Genomic DNA, 13,745 nt, shown 5'->3' on the forward strand with positions numbered 1-13,745 from the left:
TGCATCGGTTTAAGCTCTTGAAAAAGCAAAAAACGCAAATAATGTATAATTGAGTTTATAATAATGCATGAAAATATAATCGTATACCCTGATTTATTTTATAATGTAAATAAAAATTGTAATTATATGTCGGTTTATTTATAAGCTATAATTTATAGGAATGCCAATATAATATTTTGTATTGAATATTGATTATTAAGGAGTTCAACGAGCTTAGTATGTATCATAAGCCGTTAGATAGCGCTAGAATTACAAGGATGAACAACAAGCGGAATTAAAATCATAATGAGAAAATAATACAAATAAAAAATTGAATGATGAAAATAAAAATATGGCAAATCTTTCCTGAGTACAATTATTAGTTATTTTAACATAGGTACATCATATTTTGAATTAAACATTGTGGATACATAAACAATAATTATTGTTTTCGATTTTATTGGAATTATCTTATTTAAATATAAATTGTTATATTAAATTATTGCCGTACTTCAGTAGTATTAAATTTGTATATTCATTATTGATATTTACAATATTAAAATATTAATATAATTTCTAAGGATTAAATACACGTACTGAAGTTGTTATTTTAAAACATTGTTTTTTAACACTATTTAAAATAAAAATATAAAAAATTAAATAGGTGTACTTATCTACTCGTACGATTTATACAATATACTATATAGTAACTTATAGTATTTCTTACGTGTTCTTATTTTTAGAACTTTTAATCAAAATTGATTTTTTTTTTTGTAATTCAAAATAAATGTAAACACATGCAATTTTCACCAAATATTAATTAGCAATTACTAGATACAAATTAATTTTCAAAATATTTTGGCTCATTGTATGTTGTTATGGATATATGATGTCAAAAATCCGGATATCTGAACCCAAGATTTAAAATCTTAATTATCTGAATAATTAAATTTCACATATCTCATAATTATAAAGGGAAGATTTAAAATTATGTAAAATGTATAATTTCAAGTCTTACCTACTTAAATAAAACACAGTTTAAACCTATAAATTGAATAATAAATATTTAAATTTTAAATAATTTAGCAATAAGTTTAAAATATCCGGATTATTCGGATAATTCGGATTTTATGATTCGGATTCGGGTACCCGCATTATTTGAATAGTATTGAAATTCGGATATTAGTGACTCCTCTAATTTTAAACATTTGATTTTTTTGTGTCCACTTTAAAAATAGGAAAATACACAATCAAATCACAATCGTCAAAATTACGAAAATTTTAAAGCTATTATGTAGTTAGAAATGTATAGAATATTCAACTTCAAAAAAGCAAAATAATGCATTTTATAAGCATTTTTTACTGAAATCTAAAAAAATATTATAAGCTTAATTTTTTTTATATATATTTGAAAGTTAAAATTTGCTTAAAATTTTTTATTTAAATGAAGATTAATGATTTTATTAATTTTTTTTTCTGTTTGAAGAATTACGTTTTTGTAAAATGGGAGCCGTTTAGGAAGCACAAGAGTCAAGCAGCCTGTTAGGCATCTTATATTAATAATTGAAAAATAAATTACGGTAATATCAATTAAATAATAAACTATTAAAAGTCATATTTAATATACAATGACAGACCGTTTTTGCTTAGAATCGTTTTTCGTATAATATCGATATAATGATTTATTATCAGATTCAAATTTAACACATCTATTACAGTGATTTACTAAATGACGAGGTTCAATCGGAATTTACTGTATAACTACAGTGGTTAGCCACTAAGTACTTATTATTTATTTTTTATGATATTATAACTAACAAAAGTATATATTAATTTTAATTGACCGTTAAAAGTTAAAAAATGATTTTACCGTTAATGGATTTTGTTTTGAAAAGCAATTTAGTGGATGCTATATTAGTATGTTTTTTGAATTAATGTTTAAATAGTTATGATTAATAAATAAGTGAAAACATAAGAAAAAAATGTAAGAAAACTTGGTGTTATTAATGTTTTTGACGAGGGTAAATATATTGAAATTAAAATCACCCACTTTTAAAAGGGTGCATATTTAATGTGAAAAATTATATGAAATTTAATTAATATACATATGCCTGTCAATAACATAATATTCGATTCATCCGGTGAAATAATTAAAAACAAAAATCTTAAGGTATTCATGACATTCAGCTATAAAGAACAAAAAAAAAAGAACTATTGTACCTATGTATTTCATAACCAATTTATTTTATTTCAAAATTTAAAAGTCATTGAAATGTATCTTACTATTAAAACGACGATGTTTCCGTCGTGGTTTTGTTAATTGTATACTAACCTATTATGAGAATTCTATAGCAATAGTTGATTTTTGTCGGTCGTTAGCGTTTAGGCTGGTAATGCCGTTCGTTGAAAATTAGATTATGGTTAAAGTTTTGCAACACCGGGCCGTGTTAAATTAAAGCGAAATTTACACTTTTGAATCGCTTGGTCGTGTTTTCATTTATGCGTTAATATTGAAGTGAAAAAAAATCTCACTGTTGACATTTTTGACAGGATCTGTTATCGTCAATTTCGGCAATAGTTGGCTTTAGAAAAAGTTAATTTTTTTTCCGACAGTATTATGACAATGACTGGTAAGTGGTAATGGGGACAGACGTTATCTACCCTTATCATCTATGACGATGGAGTTTATTATTATTATTTTTTTACAGGGACACGACCGAGTCGTTGGTTGTATTAATAGCTGAAGGGTCTCTTAATTGATATTATACGGTTTATGTTTGTTTTCGATTTAGAGTGGGCTGGTAATGAAAGCCATTCTCTCGTTAGATTTTCGTCGAAATTATTCTGATTCCCACGTCCGCGATGTCTAATAATTGACGACCAGCCAGTGGGGAATTCGAAAATACGAGTTATGCGATTAAATAATAATAATAATTAATATCCAGGAATGTGATAATTCCAATAAATCATACGCATATTATGTCGTTTTGCAATGACATACGTGATAATGAGTGCCGACCATCATCGCCAAGGAGTTTCAGAATTAATTTCAATCTATCACTCAAAATTGAACCGGACTATATATATATATTTTTTTTGATTTATCGTTTTTTTTTTTTTATAACAGAAGCGTATTTCTTGACAAATACTCGTGTTTCTGTATTAATAAATATAGTGTATGACTCATTGTATTAGTAGAAATAGTATTCAGTCGTAAACAAAATATTTTAAATAAGAACACATAAAATGTGACAAATAATGTTAAAAATTGTTTCCATAATGTTGACAATCAAAAGTTATGATACATAATCGAGATACAGATAATCCGTTATTTAAATTTTGTAGTTTAAAAAAAAAATATAAAATCATTTCTAAGTAATGTTATGATAATATTAATTAAAATATAATATTGATTGCTAAAAGCTTGTAAACAATAATTTTTTTATACAATGATATTTTTATAAGTTCAAATCTTTATTGTAATATTAAATTAATTATTTTTTTTTCTATGAGAATATTATAAGTGGTAAGAACAGATGGTAATAATAAATTGCATGCATAATTATATGCATAAATATATTAAGTAGGTAGCACTTTTTATGATTTCATCGATAAAATAGATTAGGATTTATAAATTAAAAATATATTCGAAAATATTTATATTTCAATATAATACAATATTGCATTATATAGTATTGAAATCAGTAACGATATAAAAATATTATGTTAAGGTTATTAATGATAATTCGAATGTACGTATATTCACGGGGACAGAATAGGCAATTTATATATAGGATTGCAATATGTATGAACGTGTTTATTTGAAGGCTATTATTGTTCTAAATATAATATTATATAATAATACATAGAAAAATTTACATTTGTATGAAATTAAATTCTTAAGTAATAATCAATTTATATAAAATTATTAGCAACGAGTAACATTATAAAGAGTCAGTAATTGAACTAGAGCCGAAATGAGCATCAATAATCCTAAAGTCAAAAGCGTATGAAATGTTTAAGTAACTATTATTGCAATATTATTGATCTAATAAAATTTATTCGATTAGTTGTTAATTTATATAGATATTATAGACTCTATCTAGACTTATGAAGTTTTAGGCATTGAATTGTTAATTATTTAAGATTTTAGTATTTAAATTGTGCAAATTATTTATGTATTATAAGAATCTTGATTTTTTGTTATTTTAGTGTGTTTATTTTATCATCGAACAATAAGGATTATTTTTTACTGAATAGTAACATTAATATTTTATAAAAAAGATAATGTAATAAATGGGGATTTTAATGTAAAATATTATAATTCTATAATTTTTATTTTCTTACTAATTATAATACATCACAGTAAACTTTTTTTTTAATGTAAATGAATTCTTTACAAATACATTTCAAAAATGAATATAGATCATAATATCTAAAAATCTATTTTAATTGATTAATTATAATTATTCATGTCAATGTTTACTAAACTTTATTAACTATTAAAATATATTGTTTTGATGGTAAATGCAAAAACATAAAATATATTTTTTTTAGAATTTTGGAACGGTTATTGATTTCTGAAGTGTGTGTATAGGTACACACGTACAAATAGGTATTCTGAGTGTATCAATTTATGCCTAACCACAAATCAAAGTATCAGTGAAAAAAACAAATTAAGTTATATAATAAGTATTTTATTTTACTTATTTATTTCTAATAGGTTATATTGTATAATATATTATATATTATAATGATTATAATGATTACTAATTAACAATAAATTGTCATATCATCGTAACGATATGGACATCGTGGTGGTTATTATTATTATTATTATTATTAATTTAAAAACAATAAACATACATCGAATTACCAACTCACTGCACAATATTATTGCAGTAACGCGTAACTCAAGTCGGCCTGCAGCAAAGTCTGTGGTTAGCTCTTACAATACGATTGTGTGGTAATCGGGTTTGCAAATTTAATATTATTACTGTATGTGTACTATTGTCGGTGGAAATCATGCAAGTTCTTCCGCTCGCCAAGACGAGCCACCGCGTACTCGACGTCGGGAAATCGGACATCGGCGCCGGGCACCGGAAGCGGTCGGCTGGTTAAAACGATGGTCCGGATTGGCGATCGGTCGTTTTCTGATGCGACAGGGCGTCGTAATCGGTCTCGGGAGGTCGTCCATCGCTTTTCCGACCAACGGTCTGCCGGCCGTTGTTTCGCATTATGCACCGGTAGCTGTTGCTGTTTTGACGTGACGATGAGTCGATCAACGGTGGTCGGCCGACTGCTCGATAGTCGGTCGCGGGCGGGTTGCAGACTTTCCACGAGTTTATCACCGGTAGGCTGATGACTTTCTGTATGTCCGTCACCAGTCGGACGCAAAACTTTCCACGAGTCCGTCACTGGTATGCTGATGACTTTCCGCATGTCCGTCACCAGTCGGCCGCAAACTTTCCACGAGTCCGTCACCGATAGGCTGATGACTTTCCGCATGTCCGTCACCAGTCGGCCGCAAACTTTCCACGTGTCCGTCACTGGCCGTTTGTTGTAGTCTATTTACTAATTCGACCGGACTGCGGCCCCTATGGTGGTCGTCTCGACTTCTGTTTGCGTTTCTGGTTCGAGGGTGGTGGCTAGGTCTGTTGTGGGTATGAGTCTTGTTGGTCCTGCGTTTCTGACATATCGTCAGTGACCGAGTATGTGGTGGCCTGATCAGATTTTTCGAAATCGTCCAGTGACCATTTCTTGTCAGGATTTGCGAAGAACAGCGCTGGTGGTGGGAATCGGACGGCCGTTAGCATGTGAACGCTCTCTTCGCTGGCCATTGGAATGTCAGGGAGCGGAACGCTGTCTATAGTTATCCGTCGTTCACTTGGTTCCTCCACCGGGATACAGCCGACCATTGTCGATAGCGACCACCAAAACATCTGTACGTGAAATTAAATAAAAAATGTATAATTTAATATATATATAATATACAATCGCACAGTTTTTATACATTGAAGAGGTATTACTCCTTAAAATATAATAATATGTTCAAATCGATCAGCTATACATTGTTACCATACAATGTATTAATTCGAGAGTGCCGAGCGGTCGTCGTATGGTACAAATTTAGTAAGGCTTGTGAATCTAAAACTCACCCCAATGTCAGATAATAAATGAAATCATATCGTTGTTTTTACCTAGCCAAATACTAAATTTTCAATATTATTTAAGTTTACCATAAATGGAATAGGAATGGTGTTTGTGCACGCCCATACAACACCATCATAGATGACATTTTAAGGAAAACTTAAAACTTAGAAAAAGAGTGCGAGAAGTAGGACATCTACATCTACAAACGCTTTTATTATATATCGTATTCTAGTGGGTGGTTAAACTACTTGACAATTTCATATAGATTCTACAACTTTTGACGAAGCTAAGCTCACAACCAAACTGCATCTCTTCACATATTACACGATGCTTTATTTATATGAATATAAACGTAGTATATATTAGGATTAGGAAATAGTATTCGATCGAGGAGTAAACTATATTACATGAAAACACTCGTGAAAATCACTGAATGTCAGTGGAATTTATTTCTGTTTCGTCCGCGTTTTAATTAAATACAAGCATGTTCGTGTTGTATTAACCTGTATAAATGTCGGTTTGATTCGTACTTAGAGAGACTCAGAACTTTATCAGTTCATATATTTCATATTTAGTTATCATTATTAAAAATACGTCTAACAAACAGTCGTAAATTTATAACATATATACCCAGACACCATAGTTAGTTAGATCTGTTTATTTTTAAATGGTGGGTATAAAAATATTACCTCGCAGTGTGTATATATATATTCACGTTAAACATTTTTTTTGTACCTATTTATGATTAGTGCCCGTTTATGGATTTGAATATGGTGTTTTCTCAGTAAAATAATGAATAGTCGAATAAAAAAGTAATTTCCTACTTTATGTATTTAAATGTTTTTGAGGAAACATTAGAATTCAAAAATGAATAGCCGATAATTGAGTTTCAGCCGTTTCAGGAGAAAAAGTGTTGGCATTTCATGCAAATAAAAAACTTATTTATTTAGAAACTTTGTGAGCAATTTCGTTTAATACGTATATATAAATAAAAAAAGCGTAAAAGAAGATATTTATTGTTATTTAGTTTTTTTAGTTTTCAAACAACCAATAATCGAAATAAAATATAACACGCTTTAGATAATTCATGTTTATAAATAATAATAATATAGTAATTAGAAAAATTTAACTACCTATAGCGCTAATAAACTTATAAGTATGCTACTACAAAAAAATATATTTTTATTTTAGAGTATCGATTTTGATTAAAATATACTTACAATTTGTATGAAGATAGATTTAATTATCATATTGGTTTGCTTGATTTTAGTACTTCTATCAGTCTGCACATGTGTACACTGACGGTATATTCGATATTCTACCAGTTAAATTCTATCATCCGTTTATAAATATCAATTACCGTCGTGACGTTAATGGTTGTGTTAATTGCGTGCTTGTATAACATCTATATTCTATGTAATTTAACCGAAATCGAGATATTAATACTGAATAGGTCTTGGTTCCGGTTTGTTTTTCTTTACATCACTATACGTTAATAGAAGCTTTTTCTTTTATGACAATAATTTTACATTGCCCGTTAATATTATTAGTAATTTACGTACTTATCATTAATTTACGAATAAAATATTTTTGGCTCAATTACGACGCAATTCTCAATACCTTGGAATATTATTCCTTAACTATTATCTATAGGCTATAGTTTACTACAAAATTGTTTGAAATATTAAAATAGGTAAGTCTTAATCTGACAAAATATGGAATACTATATTATGATAATAATATTGTGATATAGAACATTTTTTTTTACTATTATTATCATTGGGTGATTACAATAATATTATGTATGTATAATTAATAACATATTAATTAAATTACTATAATCATGTAGAAAATATAATAACTGACAATAAATTATATATAATTTATCTTAATGGAAGGTAATTAAAAATATAATCGTCTAATATTTATTATTATTTAAGTTTATGAACGTTGAATGAATAAGGTACCCACATACATTTTGTTTTATTAGGTTGATTTAATAATTTTTTTTAAATTTGATTTCAAATAGAATGAAATATACTTTTAAATATGTATTTTAAAGAGGTTATATAATTAGTTGAACTATTTTGTGAAGTGTAAGAAAAATACTAGTGTTATAAATGACATTCTCTTTTTTCTTAATATATTCATTATCAGTAACATACAATTAGTATTATGGATTAAGGTCATATTTATATTATAAAACTTTGTACTAGATATTAATATATATATACACATAACACACATATAGATAACTTCCATTTATGAAAGAACTTTTTTTTGACTATTTGCAATATCTTAAAATAATAAAATTTAATTATATGCCTTATGCTTCTATACTAATAGAAATTAAGACATTTATTGTTTAGTGTATATACTAGCAGATATTTGTATAATACCCATCAAATATCTATTAAGGTGGTAATATGGCAGGCACTAAGTAAACTTTTCATAATTTGTACAGTTTTATTTGGTGAATACAATTTGTAATAACAATTAAATAAGTAAGTTATAGGCTAGGTTATAAATTGTGAACTACAGTTATAATATTAATTTTTAAGTCCTTAAATAATAACATATCTTGAAACTTTTGTTAAAAGTTTTGTATCGTTGGTGACAAGCAACTATAATGAAATCTAAGTTTTTAGGCTAAATTAAACTTTAATTAAAAATACTTAAAATAACTTTTACCACGAATAAATTAATTGTAATGAAGTATTAATAATATGATTGATATAACAGGGAAATGTCATGAACAATAGAAATACATTTTTAAATTAATTCTAAAAAGTTAGATTATAATGATTAGGTTAGAATATGTTGGTATTAGAATAAAATAAAATAAAATAATTGTTTTTACAGCAGAGCGAAGGATAAGTTAGTATTTAGTAATACATGTACGAAAAGAAAAGAAAAATTTCCAGGTGATTTATTAAAAATACATAAAATTTATACAGATTACAAGATGATTCTGTTAACAGTACCTTATATATATATATATATATATATATATATATCGTTAAAATTATTAAAGTTGTTAAAAATATTTTATTTACATTATTTGAAATTATTACTGGAAAAAAGCTATTTTATGTAGATTTTAGAAACTATTTTTAACGTTATATACTTAAAGTTGTTTAAGTTTTAATTTTTTTGAATAACAGCAGAATATATTTTTAATTAAAAATATCGGACAGAATATTTTAAATAATATTTAAAATAATTAAATACCAACAAGTGGTTAATTGGATATGAGACATAACTAATTAATTTCCCGTTCGAAATTTTATTTTTATAAATTTAAATTCTCAGATAAATATTCTGATCTAACATATGGAATTAAAATATGTGTTCATATTTTATAATTTATTAGTATTTAAAGTTTAAAATAGAGGAGTTGTGTTATAAAAGTTATCCCAAAAAATGTTTGTCAACTACTCTGTTTATCTAAACTTAAAATAGTAACAACATATTAAGTATTTGTTTGAAATCTACAGAAAAATATTCTGCTTTGGAATGTAAAATTGAAATTTCATGTAGTCATTAACCAAAGTGAAAATGTTTAAAATGATAACGATAAAAAAAGTAAATAATTTAACTTTTTACATAAATATTGTTTTGTAATCACTTCAATTACGTAAAAATATATTTTTGAAAACTTTAATACATTCCGAGATAATGGTTGTTAACTGTTAATAGAATCACTCAGTAGAAGTTAATCAAGACGAATAAAGACCAAGTGTATGTATTTCAATGTTTTTTTAAACATATAATTTAAAATTGTTTTATGCATAAAACATTTTTTTTTTCAAAATGTATGGGATTTATTTACTTAAATGTATACTGATTTATTTAAATGGCCTGATATTAATATAAAAGAGAAGTTCATATTCTAAATTAGCTTTTTTTCGTCATTAACTAATTGTTTTAAAATATATTATTTTTACTAAATGTCATGTAGAATGTAAAATTATAAGTACAAAATATGCGTATATTTATTTTTGTGATATGCTCGAGAGAACATTGTCTGTAATCGTGTATGAGGAAATAACGTACTTTACAAAAAATGACAACAAAGAATTTAAATAATTATACATCACCAGTTTCCGGCACCAACAATGTGTATGATTTTGCACACGGGAGCATGTTACATAAAAAAGATATAAATTATGTAGGTACTTGCCTAATTTTTTTTATTTGAGGTTTATTAATTTATAATATGTTAGTAGACTTTTAAATTATATTTCTTTATTTCAATATTGGAACTTATATGCATGCAGTAATTATGAAAATTGCACTATTGAATTTTCTAAAGTTTTTGGGGTTTAATAACGAAGAGCCTAGATGTAGCATATACCCTTCGTATTGGACCGTTCGTGCGCATTTCTATAAATGAAAGAGGGTACTTAGGGTAGGGATTGGTATAGTCTACTTGAAAACTCTGCCATTAAGTCTAAGGGAGGTTCAGCCACAATATTCCTACCCATCAAAGCCAAGGATCATAGACATTGTTTGGAGGTTTAGATTCTTAGAACTAACTTAACTGGGCCCATTTCCATCTATATTAACGTCGCGGAAGTGTAGTGAAGGATATTAATTATGCTTTAGAATATTTTGTCGCCTCTGGTCTTAGTAATAATTAAAAGACAAGCAACTTTTTAGTGCTTGTTGTATATACTATAACGTCGAATAAACTCGTGGAACCTATTTCAATTGTTATTGACTTTAAGTACATACATATAATAATATGATTAATTTATGAATACACCATAATAGATAATGTCTTTCTCTGGAACATGCATCACGGTTATTGAGTAAAAAAAAAAAATTATGTACTTTCGGTGTAAATAATGTCCTTCGTAACGATTATTAGATTGTTCATAAAAACAACACGACATGTCCATTTATTATTACTTGTGTTGTTATAATGTTATTTTTAATACATATACAATAATAATATGGGCAAGTATAGGAATATGTAGCCTATAAAAAAAAAGATCGGTTATATCTTCGCCCAGAGGTTCGCACTGTCACTTTCAACTTCCGTATCGACGAATTCTTGTGTCTAGAATACATTTGTTATGCATCCTCATCGGACAATACGGTACATTGTACGTATGCAGCGTAATTGGATTAAGAATGTAATGTCCTCGAACGTTCATTTTACTATATTGTGACGACGGCATGAAAATACCCGAAGCGGCCATCTGGTTTTTAAATCTGGCACAGCCGATGGACAAACCGCGTATATTACCCGCTGATAATATTGTTAGATTTTTTTCGTTACCTATATATAATATTTCGATCACATTTATTACCGTGGGTACTAGAATACAGTATTATGTTATTATTATATTATGATTGATCGTGCGCGGGCGGCGAACATATTTGCTCGGAGAATCCATTAATGGATACAGCCGGTGAAAGGTTCCGACTGTTATAACCGTGAACGAATGAGCGTCGATGTACATTGAAGTGTCACTAGGCCTTCGATCCGTGTTTTCGCAGTATTCCGTTACGATTTGTCAATTACACAGAAAGAAAAAAAAACGATTGAAAGGGGAAAAGTGTCCAAAAATAAATAAATTATGTTCAAAACATCTGTGGTTCATTTCCTTTTTAGATATTATCATATATTTTTATTCGATCATGAAAATAATATATAGTTAGGCAATACAAGTGCATTAAACACAGTTTTATTCTCTATAGTGAGTACGAAAATGTTAAATACATTTAATCAATTAACAAATTCAAACATTGTTGTATTAAAATTTGGTTAACTATCAAACTAGAAAGATTTACTGGTGTGTCTTTTATTTTGTTTTTGAATATGTTTTTGTAAAAACATATTAAAAAAAAACTAAAATTGAAAATCAGAATATCAAGTCTGATGAATCGTGGAGGTGAATAATAGTGATTTATAATAATTATGATATAACTATTTATCTTTATCTGGAATAAAACGGAAAACGTCAAGAATGATTGAAAGGTTATTCGGTCACAACAAGAATAAACAGATATTCATGTGCATTAGGCTTGTTGGTCATTGTAAAAGACACACGCATCAAAATGGGAAACTACGAGTATATGTAATTAGCTAATTTGTTTCCAGATTTGACTGGATTTAATTTAATTAATTTATTATCATTCGCGGCTTATACCCACGCGGGCACTACACATATAAATGCGTTTATTTATTGTAATGGTTCCATTTGTTAAACAACCCAGGACCGGATAATAAATCTCCACTTTCTATCACTGACACTGCACTATAGGTACATCATTTCCAATAACGCCATATGAGTATATGACTATGGAAAAACTAAGTCACTATACAGAAATATTAGGTTGACAATATGATATTATGTCAAAACACTATACGATAGTCTATATCAATCGCACTATTTTTTTTTTATCAATCACAAAACATTTTATGGTTTATTATCTACAGTAGGTGGTATAATAATAGGTCTCACCACGAAATAACCAATATACTTTTTTTTTATATATAAATTATATAGTAGATATTTTATAGCTATTTATCTAGATAGTTTGTGAATTAAATTAAACTAGATCTCTGCTTGATGGTCAATATAATATTTATCATAGCATATTATTATAATTTATAAACAAAAGTACGTCTAAAATAGTTTAAAAAATATATTCTATTATTAATTTATCGAAACAAAGAAGTTATTTCTTTTATAAAATTGCCACTAAACGAATATCAATATATTATTTCTCATTATCATTATTTATAGGTTTATTTAACATTAATAAATTGCCCCGGTAATAAAGAATATGTTTATTAATATTTAAATATATATATATAACTATATGAGTAAAAAAAATATACAAATTACTGACAGTTAATGGTTTTGATACATTTAAATATTAGCATGGATAAATCATTTTGTTTAAAAATAAATACTAATTTATCATATTTTATTTTTATACAATGTACAGTTTCACTGGTTTCAAGGTCACTAATCCCAAAATTATAAATTAATTTGTGTATATACGCCTCGGTATAATATCACAACGTAAATTACATTGTCTCTCGGCAATCGGTGAGATATACATATATTATATAACGTACATAATTTAATTAGTATTAAATCGTTTGATAAATGAAATAATTGAATATTTAAAAGATTCAATCGTGTAATAATATTCAATTTTTATGCTCCCAGAAATGTATGTTTTTTTTCTTTTATACGCAGTAATCATAATACCAAATTAATTTGTACTAAAAATATTTTTTATGATGCAATATGATATATTTTATAACAGTAGGTAAAACTACTTTATATTTTTTATTAGGTAATTTAAATGTATGTTGTGTATGTGTGTGTATCTATAGGTGTATAGCATTTATGTGTATACAAGAGAAAATAGTGATGCTAAAATAATGAAAATTGTGTTCGGCTGTTTAACTGAGAGAAAGTTTAACAAAATAATTGTGGGTTAAGGGATTTTTTCAATGATTTTATCACTACAGGTGTCCTGTTTGGAAACACCACTTCACCGGAACTTTTGAATGGCTTATTTTTTTCCAACATTTTTGGCATTGTAACCATAGGGGGTTAACTTTTAGTACGCCGGAAATGTTG

General features: G+C 27.2%; 1 pseudogene; it reads right to left on the reverse strand.

Annotated features, from left to right (window-relative positions):
• Positions 1-4,954: 4,954 nt before the first annotated feature.
• On the reverse strand, positions 4,955-11,339 carry LOC113552590 (annotated as a pseudogene).
• Between the last annotated feature and the right edge of the window lie 2,406 nt (positions 11,340-13,745).

The sequence above is a fragment of the Rhopalosiphum maidis genome, chromosome 2 (genome assembly GCF_003676215.2).
Source record: "Rhopalosiphum maidis isolate BTI-1 chromosome 2, ASM367621v3, whole genome shotgun sequence".
Lineage (NCBI taxonomy): Eukaryota > Metazoa > Arthropoda > Insecta > Hemiptera > Aphididae > Rhopalosiphum > Rhopalosiphum maidis.